Here is a 24,351-nt window from a genome sequence, read left to right as displayed (position 1 = left end):
CCGATTCACACCACTGGCCGGACGAGTCGCTAAACCAGCAAGGACTCGCTACAGCAGGAGAGTCGTTCGCCGAGCGAGTGCCGATTCACACCACTGGCCGGACGAGTCGCTAAACCAGCAAGGACTCGCTACAGCAGGAGAGTCGTTCGCCGAGCGAGTGCCGATTCACACCACTGGCCGGACGAGTCGCTAAACCAGCAAGGACTCGCTACAGCAGGAGAGTCGTTCGCCGAGCGAGTGCCGATTCACATCACTGGCCGGATGAGTCGCTAAACCAGCAAGGACTCGCTACAGCAGGAGAGTCGTTCGCCGAGCGAGTGCCGATTCACACCACTGGCCGGACGAGTCACTAAACCAGCAAGGACTCGCTACAGCAGGAGAGTCGTTCGCCGAGCGAGTGCCGATTCACACCACTGGCCGGACGAGTCGCTAAACCAGCAAGGACTCGCTACAGCAGGAGAGTCGTTCGCCGAGCGAGTGCCGATTCACATCACTGGCCGGATGAGTCGCTAAACCAGCAAGGACTCGCTACAGCAGGAGAGTCGTTCGCCGAGCGAGTGCCGATTCACATCACTGGCCGGATGAGTCGCTAAACCAGCAAGGACTCGCTACAGCAGGAGAGTCGTTCGCCGAGCGAGTGCCGATTCACACCACTGGCCGGACGAGTCACTAAACCAGCAAGGACTCGCTACAGCAGGAGAGTCGTTCGCCGAGCGAGTGCCGATTCACATCACTGGCCGGACGAGTCGCTGAACCAGCAAGGACTCGCTACAGCAGGAGAGTCGTTCGCCGAGCGAGTGCCCCATTCACATCACTGGCCGGATGAGTCGCTAAACCAGCAAGGACTCGCTACAGCAGGAGAGTCGTTCGCCGAGCGAGTGCCGATTCACACCACTGGCCGGACGAGTCGCTAAACCAGCAAGGACTCGCTACAGCAGGAGAGTCGTTCGCCGAGCGAGTGCCCCATTCACATCACTGGCCGGATGAGTCGCTAAACCAGCAAGGACTCGCTACAGCAGGAGAGTCGTTCGCCGAGCGAGTGCCCCATTCACACCACTGGCCGGATGAGTCGCTAAACCAGCAAGGACTCGCTACAGCAGGAGAGTCGTTCGCCGAGCGAGTGCCGATTCACACCACTGGCCGGACGAGTCGCTAAACCAGCAAGGACTCGCTACAGCAGGAGAGTCGTTCGCCGAGCGAGTGCCCCATTCACATCACTGGCCGGATGAGTCGCTAAACCAGCAAGGACTCGCTACAGCAGGAGAGTCGTTCGCCGAGTGAGTGCCGATTCACACCACTGGCCGGACGAGTCGCTAAACCAGCAAGGACTCGCTACAGCAGGAGAGTCGTTCGCCGAGCGAGTGCCCCATTCACATCACTGGCCGGATGAGTCGCTAAACCAGCAAGGACTCGCTACAGCAGGAGAGTCGTTCGCCGAGCGAGTGCCGATTCACACCACTGGCCGGACGAGTCGCTAAACCAGCAAGGACTCGCTACAGCAGGAGAGTCGTTCGCCGAGCGAGTGCCTCATTCACACCACTGGCCGGATGAGTCACTAAACCAGCAAGGACTCGCTACAGCAGGAGAGTCGTTCGCCGAGCGAGTGCCCCATTCACATCACTGGCCGGATGAGTCGCTAAACCAGCAAGGACTCGCTACAGCAGGAGAGTCGTTCGCCGAGCGAGTGCCCCATTCACACCACTGGCCGGACGAGTCACTAAACCAGCAAGGACTCGCTACAGCAGGAGAGTCGTTCGCCGAGCGAGTGCCCCATTCACACCACTGGCCGGACGAGTCACTAAACCAGCAAGGACTCGCTACAGCAGGAGAGTCGTTCGCCGAGCGAGTGCCCCATTCACACCACTGGCCGGACGAGTCACTAAACCAGCAAGGACTCGCTACAGCAGGAGAGTCGTTCGCCGAGCGAGTGCCCCATTCACACCACTGGCCGGACGAGTCACTAAACCAGCAAGGACTCGCTACAGCAGGAGAGTCGTTCGCCGAGCGAGTGCCCCATTCACACCACTGGCCGGACGAGTCACTAAACCAGCAAGGACTCGCTACAGCAGGAGAGTCGTTCGCCGAGCGAGTGCCGATTCACACCACTGGCCGGACGAGTCGCTAAACCAGCAAGGACTCGCTACAGCAGGAGAGTCGTTCGCCGAGCGAGTGCCCCATTCACATCACTGGCCGGATGAGTCGCTAAACCAGCAAGGACTCGCTACAGCAGGAGAGTCGTTCGCCGAGCGAGTGCCGATTCACACCACTGGCCGGATGAGTCGCTAAACCAGCAAGGACTCGCTACAGCAGGAGAGTCGTTCGCCGAGCGAGTGCCGATTCACACCACTGGCCGGATGAGTCGCTAAACCAGCAAGGACTCGCTACAGCAGGAGAGTCGTTCGCCGAGCGAGTGCCGATTCACATCACTGGCCGGACGAGTCGCTAAACCAGCAAGGACTCGCTACAGCAGGAGAGTCGTTCGCCGAGCGAGTGCCCCATTCACACCACTGGCCGGACGAGTCACTAAACCAGCAAGGACTCGCTACAGCAGGAGAGTCGTTCGCCGAGCGAGTGCCCCATTCACACCACTGGCCGGACGAGTCGCTAAACCAGCAAGGACTCGCTACAGCAGGAGAGTCGTTCGCCGAGCGAGTGCCCCATTCACATCACTGGCCGGACGAGTCACTAAACCAGCAAGGACTCGCTACAGCAGGAGAGTCGTTCGCCGAGCGAGTGCCCCATTCACATCACTGGCCGGACGAGTCACTAAACCAGCAAGGACTCGCTACAGCAGGAGAGTCGTTCGCCGAGCGAGTGCCGATTCACACCACTGGCCGGACGAGTCACTAAACCAGCAAGGACTCGCTACAGCAGGAGAGTCGTTCGCCGAGCGAGTGCCGATTCACATCACTGGCCGGACGAGTCGCTAAACCAGCAAGGACTCGCTACAGCAGGAGAGTCGTTCGCCGAGCGAGTGCCCCATTCACACCACTGGCCGGACGAGTCACTAAACCAGCAAGGACTCGCTACAGCAGGAGAGTCGTTCGCCGAGCGAGTGCCCCATTCACACCACTGGCCGGACGAGTCGCTAAACCAGCAAGGACTCGCTACAGCAGGAGAGTCGTTCGCCGAGCGAGTGCCCCATTCACATCACTGGCCGGACGAGTCGCTAAACCAGCAAGGACTCGCTACAGCAGGAGAGTCGTTCGCCGAGCGAGTGCCGATTCACACCACTGGCCGGACGAGTCGCTAAACCAGCAAGGACTCGCTACAGCAGGAGAGTCGTTCGCCGAGCGAGTGCCGATTCACATCACTGGCCGGATGAGTCGCTAAACCAGCAAGGACTCGCTACAGCAGGAGAGTCGTTCGCCGAGCGAGTGCCGATTCACATCACTGGCCGGATGAGTCGCTAAACCAGCAAGGACTCGCTACAGCAGGAGAGTCGTTCGCCGAGCGAGTGCCGATTCACATCACTGGCCGGATGAGTCGCTAAACCAGCAAGGACTCGCTACAGCAGGAAAGTCGTTCGACGAGCGAGTACTGAGACGTCGGTACCCGAGCGAGTGGGAGACCCGCTGCTTCTCGACGGCTGTGGAGCGAGTGAGGAACTCGCTGCTTAGTAGAAGAAACGAGGCGAGTGCCGGCTGTAGATGAGACCACTAGTTCAAGACTAGCTATTATCAATAGTAGGCCTTCTCATTTGAATCTAGGATTTCGGAAATGTTGCAAGTATACATTAAGTCAATAAATATCAGTATTGACAATTTTATATTTCTGAGATTTGTGTGAGATCACCAGAATATCAGTAGTAATTGATGACTGTGCTTTTAAAATTTTGCCCCTGTAGTTAATTTTATTTCCTGTGATTGATGACCAACGATTTTCATGGGTTCGGGGCATATTTTCGTAAATTTAAGTCTGTTCAGTATTTTACAGAGGTTAGATCCATGTTAAATTTACAACACAATAAATTTATTTAATTTATTTTAGTTTACTGTACTTAAATATTTGTACAGTATGTGTAGGATTGCAACGAGGCTGTCTTATTCAAAGTATAATCGTCATAATACGAATATAATGTAGTACACTAAAATAATTTTTGTACTTTTTGCAAGGAAAATCGTTGTAAGCCCTATTGCCAAAGATATCACCTGCAGAACTACAAGACATAGTTTTGTACAATTGTCAATAGTTCAAAGCTCTGTCTTGTAATTTTACATGTGATATTGTTGGAAAATGAGTTTTCAAGGACTATCCTTGTAAAAGTACAAAAATATTTTACTGTGTACTTAATATTACGTTTGGTATAAATAAACACTGCAGTGTTTTAATGTGCCTTAACTTGATTTAATGCTGTTTTTTGGACATACTCCATTGCAGTTTCGCATTGTTTGTAATGGAAAACATCCGAAAATCGAAAAATAAATACTAAACATGAAGAATAAAAATTCACATAAAACAAGACTGGATCAGCGGATGGACAAACATAACCAACGATGAAACTAAACAAGTTGTGTTGTCAATAATACTTGTTTTTCTTCATCTTTGTGTTCATATGTTTGCTGCGTTACCTACATTTAATCTGTCTCTTCGTTGTTAGCCAACTGTGTTCGTCTGTGTTGTTATATTATTTTCATGACTAAGTTCTTTCAACGGAATTCTTGTGCTAACTGATATTTGGAGGCTGAACATTTTTTGTCCATGCTGTCGTAGTTGTGTTGTCCATTTAATGCACTAGCGAACTATGGACTTATATCATTTGGACATAATAAAATCAGTCTGCCAAGCTTTATCATTTCGTGTCAGTAACTCACATACCTTCCTGTTGAAAAGTGGTTTTCTCAAGTACCCAACTACGCAGTGTGAGCTCACTGTTACTGTAAAATAGCACACGTTTCCTTGAACAGAGCATAATTGTTTGGTGGGGATTGATAAATTCCCTTCAGGAGTAGTCCGCTGGGAGTAAGGAGAACATTGTGCCAATTTTATAACAAAGCGACTTTTGTTCTGCCAACCTTTAATGAAGAGAACGCTTCTAACAAGGTGGTTTTGGTGAAAAATACTTGGACAGTTGCCTAATCCTAGGGTGACAACGCTATAATTTCAATTACCCGCCGTAGTAGACGTTTCCGGCAATACCTATACTCCTTTTAATATGAGCGAAGTTATTTCCAACATTTGTTATGTTTCCGCAACTTATTAGAAGCCCACCTGGTGGACACTACAAGTTTATAGTTGCAGCTATGAGTGAAGACGTGTTTATTTATTTTACATGTAAAAATTTTAATTTCTGGATCAAACATCACTTTACATTATTCAAATAAAAAAGTGCTATTATTTGTAAGTGCAAATTTAGTATTTACTTAACAAAATAATTTTGATATCTATCATTACCCTAAATTTGCTTTTACGCATACTGATATCGTTTTCCACATGCGTCTTAAACCGACCATAAAAAAATTGTCTTTTTCTATATAGTTGATCAATGAATATACATAATAATAGGTTCGATTTTCAGTCCCCACAAAACATTTTTAACTCACCAAATTAGACTAAGTACCAAGGATTTCCTTGAATACTAAATAAAAATTTGTTCGGTAGATCGAAGTGCGATTAAAAACCAGATTACGAAAATATGCTAACTAATAAATAATAAATATGAGTAAAATTTAAATTTTGTTACTAACGTTTCAACAATTTTTGTCTGTTGGAGTATAAAATAATTATCACAACCTTTATGAAAAGAACAGCTACCTTTTGGGGGGAAATGTGGAGTCCTTTACTTGTTGTCTCAGTAAATCCACATAGCGTTTTTACTTTAATTACGTCTGTACATATTGGGCTGATTCTTAAATGTTTAATATATATTCGGGTTAAGGGATGGTGTAAAATTGTTGTTAATATAACCTGCAATGTAAACTTAATGACGTAAATTTGTTTTGTGTTTAATAGCGCAGCCGAAACTGTTTTCAATAAAAGATATCTCTGATCCTCTTGTCACCGCTTTTCCATGTGTAAACTGCAAACTATTTTTTCGTGAGACGAATATAATATCCCTCTAACTCAAATGCACTTGTGTAGATACACAGGAAATTTTATCGGCATACAGCGGGAAACTTCACTTTTAATAACCCTTGTTCCGTGCTTAACAAATACGCGATGATTCTTTATTTGCGACACTGTATCATAAATCAAATATGCTCTTCCACATTTTTTACAGTATCTGATCAATTTGCAAGTGTAGTGTTTATATGATAGTGTTTATAAGTACTATTTGGAGATAAATGAAGATTTAAGGGTTTTTTAGTGTCGTCATGCGGTTTTTTTTATTTTTTAACGTCCGAAAGGGGGAGACAGAAGAGAAGTGGCGGAGAATCGTTGGACCCGAACATTTCCGAAGGAGCGGGCCCTCTTGCCGAGAGCACTTAGAATAGCATTTGAAACACTTAACGGTAAAGCGGACGTGTTTCGATCTGCTAGCGAGCAGTTTATTTATTTTATTTATTATTTTATTTATTGCATTATTTTAAGTGGCGAAGTTAAGGCGTACCGCCTTGTCTCACACTTTGTCGGAATCGATACCGAAAGATTGCCATTGAATCAACGATAACATTCGAATGAACCCCGTGGACTCCCCAGCTAGCAGCTAGAAGCAGAGTGGTAGCTGGACGAGCTGGTTGCAAGCCGGTGCTCCACGAAGCACAGCCGCCTGCACGCAGGGCGCTGAGGCGTCTCGGGGCCTCGCCACGTCACGGCACCGCGCGGAGGGGCGCAGGTAAATGCGCGACGACACTCAACAATAACCCCCCTTCCCCCCCGCCAAACTCAACCCGAGAAGGAAGCGACCTTTAAGCGCATCACTCAAAAATACACCCGTCCTCCCGTCGACAGACGGCAGCGGGGGGTTTTTATTTACGAGAACGGCAACCCCCCCCCCCACACTTTTTTCCCCCTCTTTTAATAGACGACGGGCATTCCTCGGCGGGCTGGCATCGCGGCGCGGGGACGTAAATCAGACACTCCCCCCCCCCCCCTTCCCAGGCCTACGTGCGGCCAAAACCTCTCGTTCTCCCACCCCCCGACGCGCGCGGCGATAAATAAACGCGGGCGACAATGTGCGCGTTATTATGCGAGCAGGTGGCGCCACAAAGGAAGAGGACGCGATCTGTCATCGGTTTGGCGGCCGACGGACCGCGACGCCCGCCGCGCCGACGACGACGACGACCCACGACCCTGGCGAGCGAGGCGGCTGGGAGGACCCGGGGCAGGCTGCGGCTCCTGCGAGGTCGACCTAGCCTCGACCAGCACGAAGAGGCCGAGCTACGGGGCCGCCAATGACACACGCGGGAACTTCGACGCATCTTCCTCGATGAAATCACCGTCGGTGCGCGTCATTTGACCTAAAAGTCATACCTCCTAAACGTCACTTGACCTAAAATTTAAAATAATCCTTCAGTCATTTGACCTAAAAGTCATTTCGCCTAAAATACATTTGCCCTAAAAGTCATTTGCCATAAAAGTCATATCTCCTAAACGTCACTTGACCTAAAAGTCACTTGGCCTAAAAGTCAGTTGCCCTAAAAGTCATTCGACCTAACAGGCATTCAGCCGAAATTCATTTTAGATCGAATGACTTTAGGGCAAGTGGAGTGTACTCATCACCGTGCATGGTGAATATTCCCTTGCACAGACCCAACCTGGCACGGCTCTGATACGCCTCAAAAGCACAATTCATATCCTGTAAATACCAAACGTGACCAGCTATCATCACAATACCTTGATAGCTCTGATAGATAAAAAAAAAAGTTAAGTCTCACGTGTCGAGATGTACTGTTTAAGTGCTACAATGTTAAACATTTTCACCTTCAATTTACGAAGAACACTAGTTACAAATTATCCAGGAATCTTCGTAAATTTACGGCTACAGGGAGTTAAATTACTTTGAACATGAATCCAAAAGAATATTCTTAGTATACTAACAAAACATTCAAATACTGGTTAAATCTACAGTAAGAACAATCTTCTTTTTTTATCCACCTTTGTTTAGAACAGAACACACAAATTGGAAGTTGAAATATGACGTAGTTTCTACGAAGCTTCAGTAATTTGAAATTACGAAGAATTCTTATTTTATTTAAGCTTAATTCTGGGTTGAAAAAAGTCTGTAAATTTACTGTAATTTCTAACAGTGCAGACCAGTTACTTGGTCAGACAATCTCGTGATAGCTTATGCCGCAACCACAGCAAGTGCGGGCATTGTATAGTCCGACTGCCAGATCCGGGTATCGAACCGCGGGCTCAAGAAGAGTTCCAGGTGACGTCAGTCGCCCATTACATTTATTTGTGAAGTGAAGAATTGTGAGTCTTTTGCGGCAAAGGTACATGAGAGTAAATGACTGTTAACCGTGTGTTGAAGTTAAACAAACAGGTGGGGTTGCGAACGGGAATCGAGCACTGCTCTGTGTAATCGAAAATATGAGGAGAAAACAAATCGATGGGATACCGGAAACAATTTCAGCTGTCCTACCCGCGTGGTGCTCCTTGAGTGAGATTAGGCAGTTAAAATTGCGGATATACTGTAGTTTATCGAGTTCTGAATTCAAAATTTCATGTTGGTGTGGTATTTTAAATGAAAATGTGCTATGACAATAAATGTGGATAATGATTCTGATGACCGCAGAGTCAGGCATGCGAGAATGAGTGGTCCCGCCCGCAGCTACTCGGCGCGTATCAAATGTGTCAACATCGATGCGAGTCGAAGTCTCAAGGTTTTAGGAGCCCAATCAGAGTTTTCAAAGTCGCGTTGCCTTAAATGAGATAATTTAAAACCATATCTGTAATTTTCCTCTGCCGAAAATTACAGAAAAATTAAAGAGTGTTTAAACGAATAATGCGCCTTAATTAAACTGGATCTTTTTAGAAACTACGACACATTCTGTATTTTGCGTTATGTCTCTTGTGAACAGGACAATTAATCATGTAAAAGGATCAAGGGTGCTTCTACTGTTGACTCGACTAATTTTTGAAGCTTCGGTTTGCATTCAAAGATGATTATTGTTATATCATGTTGAACGTAATTATACTTAATACCTGTATTTTTACTAATATGTTCGTTGCTTTACGAAGATCCCTGGTTGATAATTTTTTAATTAGCTTTCTTCGTAAATTCAGGGTGGAAAATTTAAACATTCAGGTACCTCACTGCATCTTATGGTTCTCTCCCACTTAGCGCTGAGATCTTCAACCTTAAGATCACGCGTATATCTGTTTGACTCGCTCTGGCATGGTCACAATATCTTCCTGCCACTCCTAGTTTTGACAAAAAAAATATTCCAAACCAGGCGCTCCTACGCCTCTGGTATTCTCAGATGTGGGAAACAGGTATCTCGTCCTTGCGACTATAGATGGTCAGGCCATGTCTTTGTAAGTTAGAGCCGTTGCTATGTTACTTTCCAATGCTCCGTGGGTCTGAGAAAGCTTTGAATATATATACTGTATAGAAGTTGCCAGCCCAGGTTAAAATTTATAATACGGTTTTGGGGTAGTTGGTTAATTCACCGCCGCAATCGCCACCACTAGGGCATCGACTTGTGGTGGTCCCTAGCGGACAAGTGTCGAACTCTTCAAACACCCCTTCCCCCTACCGCTGAACGACCTTGAGCTGCAGTGAATGATGGGTGGGGGGTGCGGGGAATGACAGCGTGCGACAGTGCTGCGCTCTAACGTGTACATAACAACTAAGACGATACAGGGCGTTACGGCAGCGCACTGCAGCGGTGAAGTTCCCAAGCTGCTCTTCATACGCTTCTGAAAAATGTAGAGTAAATCCTATCCACTCGCGACTTCTATACAGTATATATATATTCAAAGGAGAAAGGGACGTAGTTGACCCACACCCCTACAAACGCCATGACGTTGGCGGGGGAAAAATAATATATTTCGTGTGGGAAAACTGGGTCGTCGTGTTATAATCGCTAAATTTACATGATTCCTTCCGGGTTGAAAGGCAGGAAATAATACAGGCTGATTCTGATCCCATATTTTTGAAACTCTCTACCCAAATCTCGTAGCTTTAGGGCCCAACGACCTCGAGTCCAATGTTTCAACATTGCGACATAGGCTATATGATCTTTATTATATTGTCACAAGAGCGAGGCACCTCTTACCAATATCTGAGAATACCAGAGGCGTGGATGCGCCGGGTTTGGGATTATTTTTTGTCAAAGCTAGGAATGATATTGTCGCGGGTTGAAATTTTGCAGGGTTGTTGAAATCAAATTTAGGGACTTTACTGACGGGACTCTGGGCTGGCTGCTCTGTTCACTCGTCAGCGCAAGTGGCGTGACCATGTAATTGGGGCACGGGGCCGGCGCGGCGCGCTGCGGGCTTGCAGAATTTTGTTTGTTTGTTTGGCCGCGCGCTGGCGCAGCCACTGGCCGCAGTTACTGGGGCGCGCTGTCGTAACAAGCCGCGCGGTGTGGCCTGCACATTGGGGTAGAGGGGGGGTAGTCTTCCCAGATGTTCTAGTTAGTTGTTTAGTAAATTTGACTTCAATAACGAGCTTTTGTTATGCTAGGCGCGGCAGGGCGCGCGAATTTAAGCGCAAGTGATTGGTGACTCGGGGCTCACTCAGGCGGAGGCTATGCGTCTCACCTGTGGTCACGAGTTGTTAGTTCGTTCGTGATGTAGGAATTCAGGCTCACTCAGGCGGAGGCTATGCGTCTCACCTGTGGTCACGAGTTGTTAGTTCGTTCGTGATGTAGGAATTCAAGCTTTCGGGCGGAAGCTATGGTCGACGCCAGAGGCCACGAGTCGTTTAATTTAAGTTAGGTCATAATGTAGTCGTCAAGCTTTCGGGCGGAGGCTATGGCCCTCGTCAGGGGTCACGCGTCATAGTTTTTAAAATGTAATGTTCGTTCGGGATTTCAAGGGCAGGAGAGGCCCCTACGTTATTTTTTTAAAGTAATCGATCAAGAAAGGCTTTTCGGAAAATGTGAGTATGGACTTATCTTTGTTTTAATTTTAAGTATTAATTATGATTTGAGGTATTCGGAAGGACTAGGGAAGTGTTTAGTGAAGTTCTCTCATTCTCTCTCTTGTAAGGTCGTTCAATCGTTAAGGAAGTAAAGAGATTATTGTTTTAAATTGTAATCCCGCTATTTAAATGTTCTTTAAAATGATGTTGAGTATTTGACTTTAAGAATAAAATAATTTTAATTAAGTATTATGTTATTTTGCAAAATCTCCTTAGTTCAGCTCTCACCAGACATCCTGTACGGGATGACGAACCTATGATCCTAGGTACAGTAAAGTATTTTATGAAGTTAAGACTAGTTGATGCCAAGCGAGTTGTTTCTATGTAAAGAGCTACGATTCTCTCCCCCCTCCGAAAGTGGATCGTGACAGAAATGGTGGAGGCGCCGGGTAGGTTCTATTTCTGGAGAGAGAGAGAGGTAGATTTTTATGTTTATTATTAAGTTAGTTTCAGCTTCTGATAGCAGGTTATTAAGAGTTTACTTGAGGAGAGGATTACGGAATTTTAGTCTATAGTGGAGGAAGTCTTTGAGATTTTTTTTTTGACGTAACAGATGTTTATTTGAGGATACTTGTAAGGATAAAGTTTATAGTGATAAGTTGTTTTAAGTCGTTGAATTTATTGTAGATTTATATCGGGGATTATTACGTGAGGAGAATACGTTATAAGTTAAATGCTTATTAGAGATAATGCAAGTGGTTTAATTTAATTGAAGTTCATTTTAAGATTGTAGGTTAAGAGAATTATAATTTAAAATAAAGTTTTTTGTCGTAAATAGGAATTATTTTCAAGTGAAGTTTGTTTTGTTTTCGTGCGCGTAGGAGACGAGACGTACGAATTAAATCAGTCGAGGGAAGGATAAACGTTAGAAAGGAATTAAAGAGAAAACGAGAGTTTATGTAAAAGAGAGTTATAGAATTTATAGTGATGTTTTGTTTTAATTAGAAAAATGTTGAGAGTTGTTTCAGAACGACACGTCAGTGGACGTGGCAGAGTGAACACGTGACGGGGAGGTGCTGAGACCTAGCGGAGAACGGAGGAACCGCAAGCGAGGGTTGGCGCACCTGATGGAATTCGGTGACGTCACGGGCTCATACGGAGACGTGGACAGGCCGTGACCTTGTTTTGATCAGCTGTACGGTAACTTAGCGATAAGAAAATAGACTATTGGTTAAATAAATTTAAATTTAAGTGTGTTTTAGAAGAAGAGGAACTTTCAGTATGTAAGTAATTTAATTTAAGAAGTGTATGATGTATAGGCTAGAAGTGTTTCGTTGTAAGTTGTTTATGTTTTTGTTAGTTAAATCCTACCTCGGTTTTAAAAATATTTTTTTGGGATTTGTAAACATTATTAAGGAGGTACACTATAAAATCGATAAGCATTGAGAAAACTGGGAAGGCTAGATTTTGTGTGTAGAGGGAATTTACTCCAAAAGAACAGAGAGACAAAATTAATGTTTTCATTAGGGCGAGGGACCCTAAGGTGAGGCGTTGTGTCCCTGGGAAGAAAGGGAATTGTAGCGCAGACCATAGGAGATGGGCTGACTACGGAATTAAGGGTCAGGAGAATCCTGAGAGTTGTGAGTAGTTTGGGGCAGGAGTTCCCCATGGTAGTACCGAAGTGGCTATCCTGTATGGAATAGGGTACCATTTCAATGAAGTTTGTTGGTGGGGTTAGAGCCCCCTGTGTAGTGGGCCTATAGCAGATAGGCACTACAGTGAAATTTTTGGTTATTTTGTGAGGTAAATTCCCTGGAGGTTAAGTAAGATTGGATTCAGTTAGGAAGGAGGGAAATGAGAAACATTGCTGTAGAGAGTTAGTGTACTTGCCTAATGTGAAATTGAATTTTACTAAATTAATTTAGGAGAAAGTTTTGTTCGGTAAATAAATAATAATGGAAGATAGCTAGATAATTAATTAATTTTTTTTTAAGGTGTTTTAAGTAATGAAATAAAATAAGGTGAAGTAATTTGAATAATTGGGGAGGAGTTTCTTTAAGAGTTTAGATAATTGTTTTTGAATTTATTGAGATATTCAGCCAGTGGAGTTTGAGTATGAGAGATACAGTGAGATCTCAAGGAAATTGGTTGTTTATTAATTAGGACGAATGAGATTTTATGATTTAGAGTCAGTAAGCATAGTTAAATTTACGACATAATATTTGTTGACAGTTTACAGTTATTAAGGAGAAAACAGAGTAATCTATTTATTTTTATTTTAAGGGTTTGAAGATAAGATTATGAATTTTTTTTTTGAAAGTTTCTTGGGCATGTTTGAATAATTTTTATTTGGATTTTAAGAAATTACAGAGAAAATTTAATTGATTTACATTAGTTTGGAAGCATGGAGGTTTAGTGTTCGATTAGCCCTAACTTGATGGTCGGATCCCAAAAGAATGCCGTAAAACCGATAGCCAATTGAGAGGAATGTGGTAGGCGCTTGTGTAGAGAGGGGTTGTGGGAAAACTCCTTGGGACTGATGGCAGATCAGGGGCCCTAAATAGTGTGTGATGCTGTAAAACCAGTGCAGAGAAAGCCTGGTATGCTTAAATTTTTGGGCACAGGTTATGTAAACCTGGGGTTCCATGGGATTTAGTCATGTTAGCTGCTGTGAGACATTAAGATTTCCAGGCTCCATAGTAAATTCAATGTAAATTTTTGTTTTCTTAAAATAATAAATTTGTTTTTAATTTATTTGAGATATTTGATTTGGAACAGTGAATACAGACCCCGAGGAATAAGAGTCATGCTGTGAGAGGAGAAGGTGGTAGGCCTAAAAGGGTACAGGCACCACAGAGGTTATGTGCATTGCATAATTTAAATATAAGGAAACTTGAGAATTTGAAATTTTGTTGTTGGTTTGTACACCCATAAGAAGAGTATAGGCAGAATTTTTATTGTTATGAGATGTCTAATTTAATTGAAAAGAAGAAAGTTTAAAGATGCAAGGTAACATTATTATTGTAATAATTGAAAGAGATTAAGAGGTAGAGAGAAATAGGCAGTTTTTGTTTGTAAGTACTAAAGTTTACATATAGAAATTTAGTAACTAAGAATGAATAATAAGTTAAGTCTAGTGTAAAAGTTTTTTTTAAGTTTGTTAAGTTAAGAGTCACAAGTAAATTTTTTTTTAGAGAGAATGTCTTTGATAGGAAGTATTAGAAACTTATGGGAATTTTAGGGTAACATAAATAATGTAGGTAATGAATAATAAATAGATGGTAGGTCTTAAGTTAGGATTAACATTTGAAGCAGAATTTAATTAAGAAGAAGGAAAATAAATAGGCCTAATGAAAAGAACAAAAAAGGATTTTATGGTAAAGCATTTTTTTTAAGTAATAAACAATGAATAATAATGTTGTTTCAGGGTAATGTGTACTAATAATACAATTTTTTTTTAGGACCAAAGAACAGGAATTATGTAATTTAAATTAACATGTATTTTTGAAACTGTTACAGATTCCTTAAGATGAGCTGAGCAGCAGTCCAGTTTACAAGATGACAAGAGTTCGAGAGACAAGATACAAGATCACTGAAACAAGAGCCAAGACTGAAGATTCAAGAGAAGAGAAAGCTGGCAGCCATGGACTTACAAGTGGAGATTAATAAGGTCATGTAAAGTTTTATTTTTTTTATGGAAGACAGTAACTGGAGTTTTTTTTTTGTTATAAACATTATTTACAGAACTTTTTAGGTTATAGTAATGTAATGGAACTAGTGAGTTGTGGTAGCTGTCAAAAAGAACTAATACCTTAAGTTTAATTTTTAAAGTTAATTTTCTTAATTTACAGAGGGATTAGTAGTTTTTTTAAACCTTATTTAGGTTGGAATTTAAATACAATAGCTTATTATAAATGTGTACGAACAGTTCAAGTTCACAGTACTGATAGGTAGGTCAGATGATCTTATTGATTTTGATGATTTGTTGTTTTGAGTTGATTTTTAAGTGTTGTGAATTAGACAATGAAATAGTTCTGAAAACTTAAATTATTTCAAGCTAAGAAATAGTAAAGTTAATTGTAACTCAAAGGACACCAGAATTTAATTTTTTTTTGAATTAGTAATGTTTGAAAATTTTATACTTTACAAAAAAAGGTTATAAACAAACAGATCGGATGGAACAAGGATGCAGTAAATCACAATTTCATTTAGAATTATTGATTAGCTTTTGAGGTTATGAAGTAAAAGTAATTATAGTTTAAAAGTTTGAATAAAAAAAAATGTTTTTTTTTATTTGTTTGAAATAGAAAGTTTAAAAGTTAATTAGTCATGATCTAGGTGGGTGATGGGGTGGGAATTGGCCACTCTTTTTCCCTATAACCTCCCTAACATGGCCTTCTATTACAACTAACAGAAATAAAGAAGAAGAAAAATGAAGAATTATTAGTTAGAATGTTTCTTTCATGAAGATACCTGATGAACTTTTACTGTTTGGAAGAATAGAAGCAAGGTTAGTCAGATATTTTTACTCAGAAGAAGAAGAAGATAAAGCAGTTTTATGACTCGACAAGCCAGAGATTGGTGTTTCCCCTCTGCGCTTCTATTGACTACGTTGTTTACTCTCATGGGATAGCTGGTTCGGCACCATGGAGAGAGATTGGTGGGCATTGTGGTTGCCCCCAGAAGAAAAGAAGAGTAGAAGAGGTTATGGGTGGGTCATGTGAACTGACCTTCAACCCAGTTACTTCGTGGGGACTATTTGCTGTATAGAGAAGATCAAGACTCAAGAGGTAGGGAAAATCATTGGAGGTCATGTTTCCCTTCCTTAAGTTTTTCCTATCAAATTATTTGCCTGATTAGATTATGCTAAGGGTGGGATACTTTATGTTAGCAGTTGAATTAATTAATTTTATTTTTTTGTGTGTTTGCATCCTTGCCCATCGATTGCAGTTTAGTAGTTAGTTTTGTATTTGTCAGGCGTGATGGTAATGCCTGTTGATGATGTTTCAGAATTGTAATCTGTTCGTGATGAGGATGGCACAACTCCGAAGCAGATGTGGGGAGAAGTTGTGAGCTGCCCTGGAAGCCAGTCCAGTAGCTGTTGGAGTTGAGTGGTGTTTGCTGATGGCCAGCCCAGGGAGCTACTCTTCTCGACAACACTGACTTCGAGGAGTTGCACCAACCTTCACGAGATAAGAGTTTAATTAATTGAAACACTGTAAGGACACTTAATTTTTTTTGAAGAACGAAAGAAGTATGGTAATAAACGGAAACCGAAAAAAAAAAAATAATAATAATTATCAAGAATTTGCACATTGTTTAACGAATACTGAGAAACTAAGAACAGTAATTTAATTTGTAAAGAGAGCTTCACTAACAGAACAATTTTTTTAGAATTGAGAACTCGAGCCTCTGAAGGTTCCTGTGAGAACAAACCAGATAAAAGTTTTACATTTAATTTTATGAATACTTGTTGTTTTAAAATAAATCTTATGCAGAATCTAGATGTATGTTCAGACAGCAAGGAACTAAGAAAATTATTATTTTTGTGAAATGAGGAATTTATAGTTATGGTTTAATGGAAAAAGACAATTTGTAATTTTGAGGTAGCTCGATGGGGCTCGAGCTCTGTGAGGGGAGGGTTATGTCGCGGGTTGAAATTTTGCAGGGTTGTTGAAATCAAATTTAGGGACTTTACTGACGGGACTCTGGGCTGGCTGCTCTGTTCACTCGTCAGCGCAAGTGGCGTGACCATGTAATTGGGGCACGGAGCCGGCGCGGCGCGCTGCGGGCTTGCAGAATTTTGTTTGTTTGTTTGGCCGCGCGCTGGCGCAGCCACTGGCCGCAGTTACTGGGGCGCGCTGTCGTAACAAGCCGCGCGGTGTGGCCTGCACATTGGGGTAGAGGGGGGGTAGTCTTCCCAGATGTTCTAGTTAGTTGTTTAGTAAATTTGACTTCAATAACGAGCTTTTGTTATGCTAGGCGCGGCAGGGCGCGCGAATTTAAGCGCAAGTGATTGGTGACTCGGGGCTCACTCAGGCGGAGGCTATGCGTCTCACCTGTGGTCACGAGTTGTTAGTTCGTTCGTGATGTAGGAATTCAAGCTTACTCAGGCGGAGGCTATGCGTCTCACCTGTGGTCACGAGTTGTTAGTTCGTTCGTGATGTAGGAATTCAAGCTTTCGGGCGGAAGCTATGGTCGACGCCAGAGGCCACGAGTCGTTTAATTTAAGTTAGGTCATAATGTAGTCGTCAAGCTTTCGGGCGGAGGCTATGGCCCTCGTCAGGGGTCACGCGTCATAGTTTTTAAAATGTAATGTTCGTTCGGGATTTCAAGGGCAGGAGAGGCCCCTACGTTATTTTTTTAAAGTAATCGATCAAGAAAGGCTTTTCGGAAAATGTGAGTATGGACTTATCTTTGTTTTAATTTTAAGTATTAATTATGATTTGAGGTATTCGGAAGGACTAGGGAAGTGTTTAGTGAAGTTCTCTCATTCTCTCTCTTGTAAGGTCGTTCAATCGTTAAGGAAGTAAAGAGATTATTGTTTTAAATTGTAATCCCGCTATTTAAATGTTCTTTAAAATGATGTTGAGTATTTGACTTTAAGAATAAAATAATTTTAATTAAGTATTATGTTATTTTGCAAAATCTCCTTAGTTCAGCTCTCACCAGACATCCTGTACGGGATGACGAACCTATGATCCTAGGTACAGTAAAGTATTTTATGAAGTTAAGACTAGTTGATGCCAAGCGAGTTGTTTCTATGTAAAGAGCTACGATTCTCTCCCCCCTCCGAAAGTGGATCGTGACAATATGAAGAGAATCAGTGCCACCATACCAGAGAGGGTTTGAAAGATATACGCTTCGCGTGATCATTCCGGGATTACTTTACTGGTTACTGGCTGGTGTGCGATAAATGTGGACGCTTAAGCCCTCGGGACCGTGCGTTGCGAATACAACTGAGTTACTGTGAATTAATTAAATGTCAATGGAAGGAATAAAAAATTAGATAAATGAAAAAATTAAATATTTAAATTTATTTCTCACGTCTTGTAAAATGCAAAATTTATGAAATTCTGTGTCGTGAAATGACTAAATTATATTGTTTTTTGGTATTATTAATTTCTTTGATTGTATTAAAATATCTATATGAAATACTATATGTGTAAGAGGTTATTATATCGATAATGGTTACATAGAAAATAAATTGCATTGTATTGCTGAGTGTGTGAGAACTTTTTTTTTTAGAAATATAAATAAGCTGACAAGTATTATTCTACAACTAGTGCATAAATAATTCAGTGTAAGGCCAGATGTTTAAAAGTTCAGGTAATCAAGATTATAAGATTTAGAGGACAGTCACTAATTACTTCTTGGCATATGGATTGAAACCACGACTGTTAATTTTTTCTGTTTAATCATGTTTTGTCGCAGGCATATTATTTTGTTAGTTGTCCTTGTAAACGAGTAAAAAAAAACTTGCTGAAATATCGGGCACAACAACCATTTTGCAGAAGTGGTCTCAATCAAAAGCTGAGAGGTATTTAGCAAAGGTAAGGTTTATTTTTTACATTTATTTAGTATTGTGAATTAATCTAGTATGCTCAGGGTAAAATTAAATGTACTAAGTATATATATTAAATAAGATTTTTCTTTATAAGCATGTAATTGTACATGATGATAATTTGTTTACATTTCAAACAACAAATTGCACGACACTGTTCGTGAAAATTTACAAAGTATTTATAATATTTTGTTATGTGTAAGAACGAATATCAAGTCCTAGTTAGCCTGTTATGATGCTTAGAATTAAGTACACTGCAAGTTATGATGCAGGACATACTCGTCTACTGCAGTTTCAAGGTTAAAGCTAACCTCGGCGCGTAGCTCAAAACATTCCAATTTGCAGTGTAAAAGTTAAAGTGGAGGTGCAAAAAATAAATACTTATATGTTTGTTCGGTAAATCTTCGATTGTTTTATAACTCGGTAGTCGTGATCGCTGAAGCCTCGCGCTTATTCGGTAACTAGGCACGTTCACATGATGGTGTGAATTTTGAGCACCCACCCAGGAACCATACAGTTAGGTCCCTGCGTCGATCAGGTTCATGGGGAGCAGTACAAGTGGATCTAAGTAAATTTCAGAATATAGCATTCTCTATTTTACATTTTAGAATTATGAATCCAGCTATAAATTAACGTCACGTTGGCTTCTTTCTTGTTTTTGATTACGTGCAATGATTTCAGCTCACAGTGCAGTCCACATAAATTTTACTCTCATAACGATCATATATATTAGAAATGTACCCCTGCCCCTTCTTCACCATTGCCTCCCCCCCCCAACCCCCCGCGTAATGTTCAGGGCAATTTCCATTCTTTCACCCCTATATATACGTCCTAGTATAATTCATACGCCTGGACCACAACAGACGAATGGACGCCGTGCACGGAAAAAGCTTGTAAACTTTTATGACAAGTTGATTAACTCGCTCGTAAAAACTCTTCCTCCGAGACGTAACAACAGTACCAACATTGAAGAAAAACAAAACGGATGATTTCATTCTTTTTTTTTTTCGGCCCTGCTACCCGGGGAGAATAAAAGCGTGGATTTATTCGTGAGGCGGGACATGCTGTATCGGTCGGCGACTCGGCGGGGTTCCTCGGAGCGACCGTAAATCGCCGACCTGCTATCGGGCCGCTCGGCATCCCCCGCGCATGCGCGGGGACTTTAATTGCGCGCGGGGTGCATTGAAAGGGTTCGCTTCCCCCCCCCCCCCGACCTTCCGGCCGGCTGGTCAAGATCGCCCCGCCGCCTGTCAGGGGTGACAGCAGATTCCAGCTCCAGCGTTTCCATTAGCGTCCGTCGGAACTTCATTGCGTCGCGCGCTTTCGCCCTTGTTTAACCAATCACCACAGAGCATTATGAGGCATATGTGGCTCATGCTGTGTAGCTACTTATATGTGTGTAACGTACTATAAATTAAATTGTTAAAGATTACACAAAATTATATTGCACATTACTTAAAAAAACCTAACAGATTTTTTTTCCTTTACAAATTGTGATTACGTTTCCACCAAGGATGCCATTAAGTATACATAATATATCTTTTTTTTTAAAAAATGCGTTTGTTTTTTTGTCCGTAACCATGCAACAGAATTTGTGTAATGTTAAACTGAAATATTTTAGTTGTTATACAACATATTTTAATTAAGTTTAAATCTAGAAGATTTCTATAAAAACCCTGAAGTTTATACTCTACATATATTTTTCCATAGTCGTTTTTAATATTTATTATGTTTAATTTAACTGTATGCAACTGTAAAATGTTCATTGGAATGTATTATTTGGAACCTTTGAAGCTCTCAGGTCAGCACAATAAAATTACTTATTTGTGTTCCTACATTAGCTGCCATTGTAGTTATGCTGGCAGATGAATGTATTATAGTAACTGGATTGAGCACAAATTAATGTCATGCTACTTTAAAACAGTTATATAATATTATACACTGTAAAAAAATTGTACTTTTTACAAGGAAAATTCTTGGAAAACCAGTTTCCAGCGATATCACTTGTAAAACTGCAAGGCTTGAGGTTATTAAATATTGCCAATGGTCTGCCTGTCTTGCAATTTTACAAGTTATATCGTTGGTATCTGAGTTCCCAAAGATCATCCTTGTTTAAGTACAATTTTTTTTAATGTATGCATATAATATATGTTTAGGTGAGACGAGCTACGAGGTACAGATAATTTTAATTTAAAAATTGCCTGGCTGTAGGGTTTGCCTGCTTTTTAATCACCATATCCGTGGTAGCGACACACCGAATTAGTAATTTATTGCAACTTCAAATTTTATATTTTACATATCTACCAAAATGTCTGTTTGGAAAGCTTACGAAAGTAATAAAGTTTTGGTATCTTTCGCCATGTTTTATAAGAATATTTCGATTAAAATAAATTTATAGCGATACTTAGTCGCATATCGTTATTTTTCTATCATATAAACAAAAAAACAAAGGAAATTCAATTTTATTACTGTGGCTACGAATCGCTTGAAGCAAAGTTAATATTAAAACTATGATTACATGCAGGGCTTTTTAACAATGAACAATTAATATTTATATTATTAGTGACAATATTGCAAAAATCATACTTAACGGCAAAATTTACGGTGAAATCTGTAGTCATTGCCCTAAAAATTAATTGCACGAAAATTTTCTTTAAGAAGATATTAGCATCTTTTATTTGTGCCAGTAGTATATTTTGTGACCATTTTACCCACAAACTACCAAATGTTTAAAGTTTCTGCTAAAAAATACCTTTTAACCGTAATTATTCTTTAAAACGTAAAACAGTTTGTCAACTGTTGACGCATATGTAGCAAATTGTATAAAAACCAAATAAAATTATTAAATTTTTTATTAACTTATAAAGATCAAAAATATCACTGTATTCTTGCGACAGTTATTTTTATGCCAGATACAGGTTTTTCCATGTATATAATAATTTATACAAAATCCATCAATTCAATAACAAATCAAAAATTCTCTTTTAGTAAAGATTTTCTAGGATTCTAAAATTGTTGTTTTGTTTAACATACATCAATTGAAATTGTGAATGTGTAATTATTTATTCAAAAATATATTGAGTGTTTGAAGAGTTCTTGAAATTAAAAGTATTACCAGAATATTATAACCAGAATCTTAACTCTCTTGGTGGTCTTAAACTTTTGTTGAGAGCCGTAAGCCAGGACCGAGACACGAACCCACGACCCCGGACTTTAGAGTCGACACGCCGACCCCCATGCCGCATGGCCTTCATGATGCGGCTACATTCGCCATTTAGAATTTTTTTCTCTAATTTCAGATATTTATGGATGTGTGTATATATAGATATTTTTATTTATATTTATAAAACGATAACATAGAAGCATGTGTATGTGTGTGTGTGTTACTGTGGTGTGGAAACCCAGAAAGTCAACTTCTAGTGAGTTATCGCTTCGCAGTTAGTCCGGCATAATTCAATTTTATATATATATATATATATATATATATATATATATATATATATATATATATAACAAGAAGAATATCAATGGAGACACAGTTTGCTGCAGAACACACAAAACGGAATGCTAATAAAGTGTAACATCTGTGAAGATTGTCGTGGATAAAACAATAATGACATGAACGTGCAATTACCAAACAGAGCGGGCAGAGATATCACTTCTATCTTCTTCTTTTTTTTTTTCATCCGTCCGTAAATACCCCGTTACACAAGAAAATATTTTAAAAATCAAGCCAAATAATGTTATACATAGTTTTTGGTACTGGTACAGATGAAGTAACATCCGTCAAAACTCGTGTGTAGCAAAAAAAATGGTTATCTGTAAAGTCGGTTTACGGACGATAGTTTAACGTGACAACGTCATAACAAAACATTGATGAAATGATAGATGCGGCGCAAGCGTACAATGAGCGTAACGGGACACCGCGTAACGGGACAATGTGCGTAACGGGTAACTTTTTCGTGCGTGCAGCCCGCGGTCATCGATTTAATAGACGTTGTCACGTTAAAAAAAAAAAGAGAGTGAGAAAATAAATACTACCTATTATTGTGGTTCATGGTTACAGATGTGCAGCTTCAAAAATACAAACGATTAAATTAAAAGAACAATCTAGAATATTATTCAAACCTTTAATGAGGTCGTGTTTTAAACTTTGGAATAGAAAATTAAGCTACGAGGAAATACTCGTAACCAAGAGATGGAGAAGCCTAATCTCCCTAGTTATTTTATATATTTTTTTCTAAACGTAAGGCGTGCCTAAAAGAAGACGCTCTGAAGCTCCCGTCTTCAGGGACGCTCCGAGAGAGCCCCGTCACACGCCTGTGAGTTAGAAGACCAGCGAAGCTTGCGCGCGGGAGCCGTAGAACATTCCAGTACATTCGACCGCCACGTCGCCTGTTGGGAGTTGCGCCAGCTCAGTTCTGGCGAGCAGTGTGTGAACAACCTTCCAGCGCTAGAAGACCGTTGCCCCGGGTGAAAGAGGTAGAAGCATCTTAACCCCCGCCCGTGGAAGCTACTGACGTCACCGCCGTCGCCAGGTCGCTCGTGCCGGCAGTACATACGCCCGATGGACTCCGCCGCCAGCAGGGGTAAGCATTGTAGTTCCCGAGTTAGGAGATAAGACTTTGGGTGCGTCGTCAAGTGGACTTGGACGTCACGAGAGGTACTCGGAGGTGAGCGAGCAAGAAGTCGTAAGGTGATGAGCCGAGCATGATGGCGTGTGGGCGTGGCTGCACGACTTCGGGAACGAGTCACACCATGGAGAGACCCTTCATCCTCTTACACACCACTCACCACCACTTGACTGATTGTTGCTGAAAGGTCGCCGTCTTTTGCTACATGTCCAGGGGCGAGTTGCGCTGTGGCATCACCATCAGGCACCAACGACGAGTGTGTTGAACAGGAAGTTGTCGCTGTCGAAGTAGTCCCCAGGGAACAAGTTGAGTGCTGCTCCGGAGCACGCTGAGTACGAGGCCGACCCTGGTGGTAGTCTTCTCTTTGTAGCCACGAAGGCTGACGCAGCGGTTCACCAGTCTGGATAGCTGGGATAGGTTGGGTAGGCCTCCACCGGACCGCGGGTTCGCTGGGTGATTGAGGAGTCCCAGCGTGAGGCGGGAGACTGGGGCAGGCGCCAGAAGTGATGACAACTCCGGAGGGCTAAGGGAGCATCCAACTTTCTGGTCAACCGAGTGGGGTAGGGGGCCGAAGGTGGTACATATGCTGGGATGGGTTCCTCAGCCCCTGTGTATAGCCAAAGCTCTAACGCCCTTCCTGGTTGCGTATGCGGCGTGATCCGCATCCACGCCCGTGGGGGCCCCGGGGCGGCATGGCCGAGAGGAACGATTCGACTACTCGTTTCGGTGCCGACTGGACACACGGCGAGCTCTACTCTACTCGAGTAATTATGTCATAAGAAATCGCATGTTGGGCGGCGGTTTATTTAAAGATCATCAGTAAATATTTAAATATATTTCGCTACATGTACAAAGCTTTTAGTGGGAAGGGGGTGTTAAGAGCGCCGTCTGCCCGGGCACACCCACACACACGATGCGCAGATCTTCAGGCAAAACAACGCGATATCCGAGTGAAGTCTGTTAACGAAAAGCTTTTTAAGATTTCGCTGAGGGCCGTAAAGTACTTGCGATTTCGGATTAAGTTTTTGAATTGTGTTTTTAGAAGAGTTAAAATGGCTAAAAGGCGTGTTTTCGTAGTCATTTTTTAGGCGTAAAACAATCGGTACAGATTCTTGACAGCACTTAAGGGCCATGCATTACACCTTTATCTTCATTTTTTCGCTATATAGTGTTACGAT

At 42.0% G+C, this 24,351-nt stretch overlaps 1 long non-coding RNA gene across 1 annotated transcript; it reads left to right on the top strand.

Annotated features, from left to right (window-relative positions):
• The first annotated feature begins 11,397 nt into the window (after positions 1–11,397).
• Positions 11,398–17,532, top strand: LOC134530312 (uncharacterized). Its single transcript, XR_010074801.1, has 2 exons — positions 11,398–12,258; positions 14,495–17,532. It is a non-coding gene; the product is annotated as an uncharacterized LOC134530312 (long non-coding RNA).
• The last annotated feature ends 6,819 nt before the right edge of the window (positions 17,533–24,351 follow it).

This window comes from Bacillus rossius, chromosome 3 (genome assembly GCF_032445375.1).
Source record: "Bacillus rossius redtenbacheri isolate Brsri chromosome 3, Brsri_v3, whole genome shotgun sequence".
NCBI classification, from domain to species: domain Eukaryota; kingdom Metazoa; phylum Arthropoda; class Insecta; order Phasmatodea; family Bacillidae; genus Bacillus; species Bacillus rossius.
This window is presented reverse-complemented; position numbering and strand designations above follow the sequence as displayed.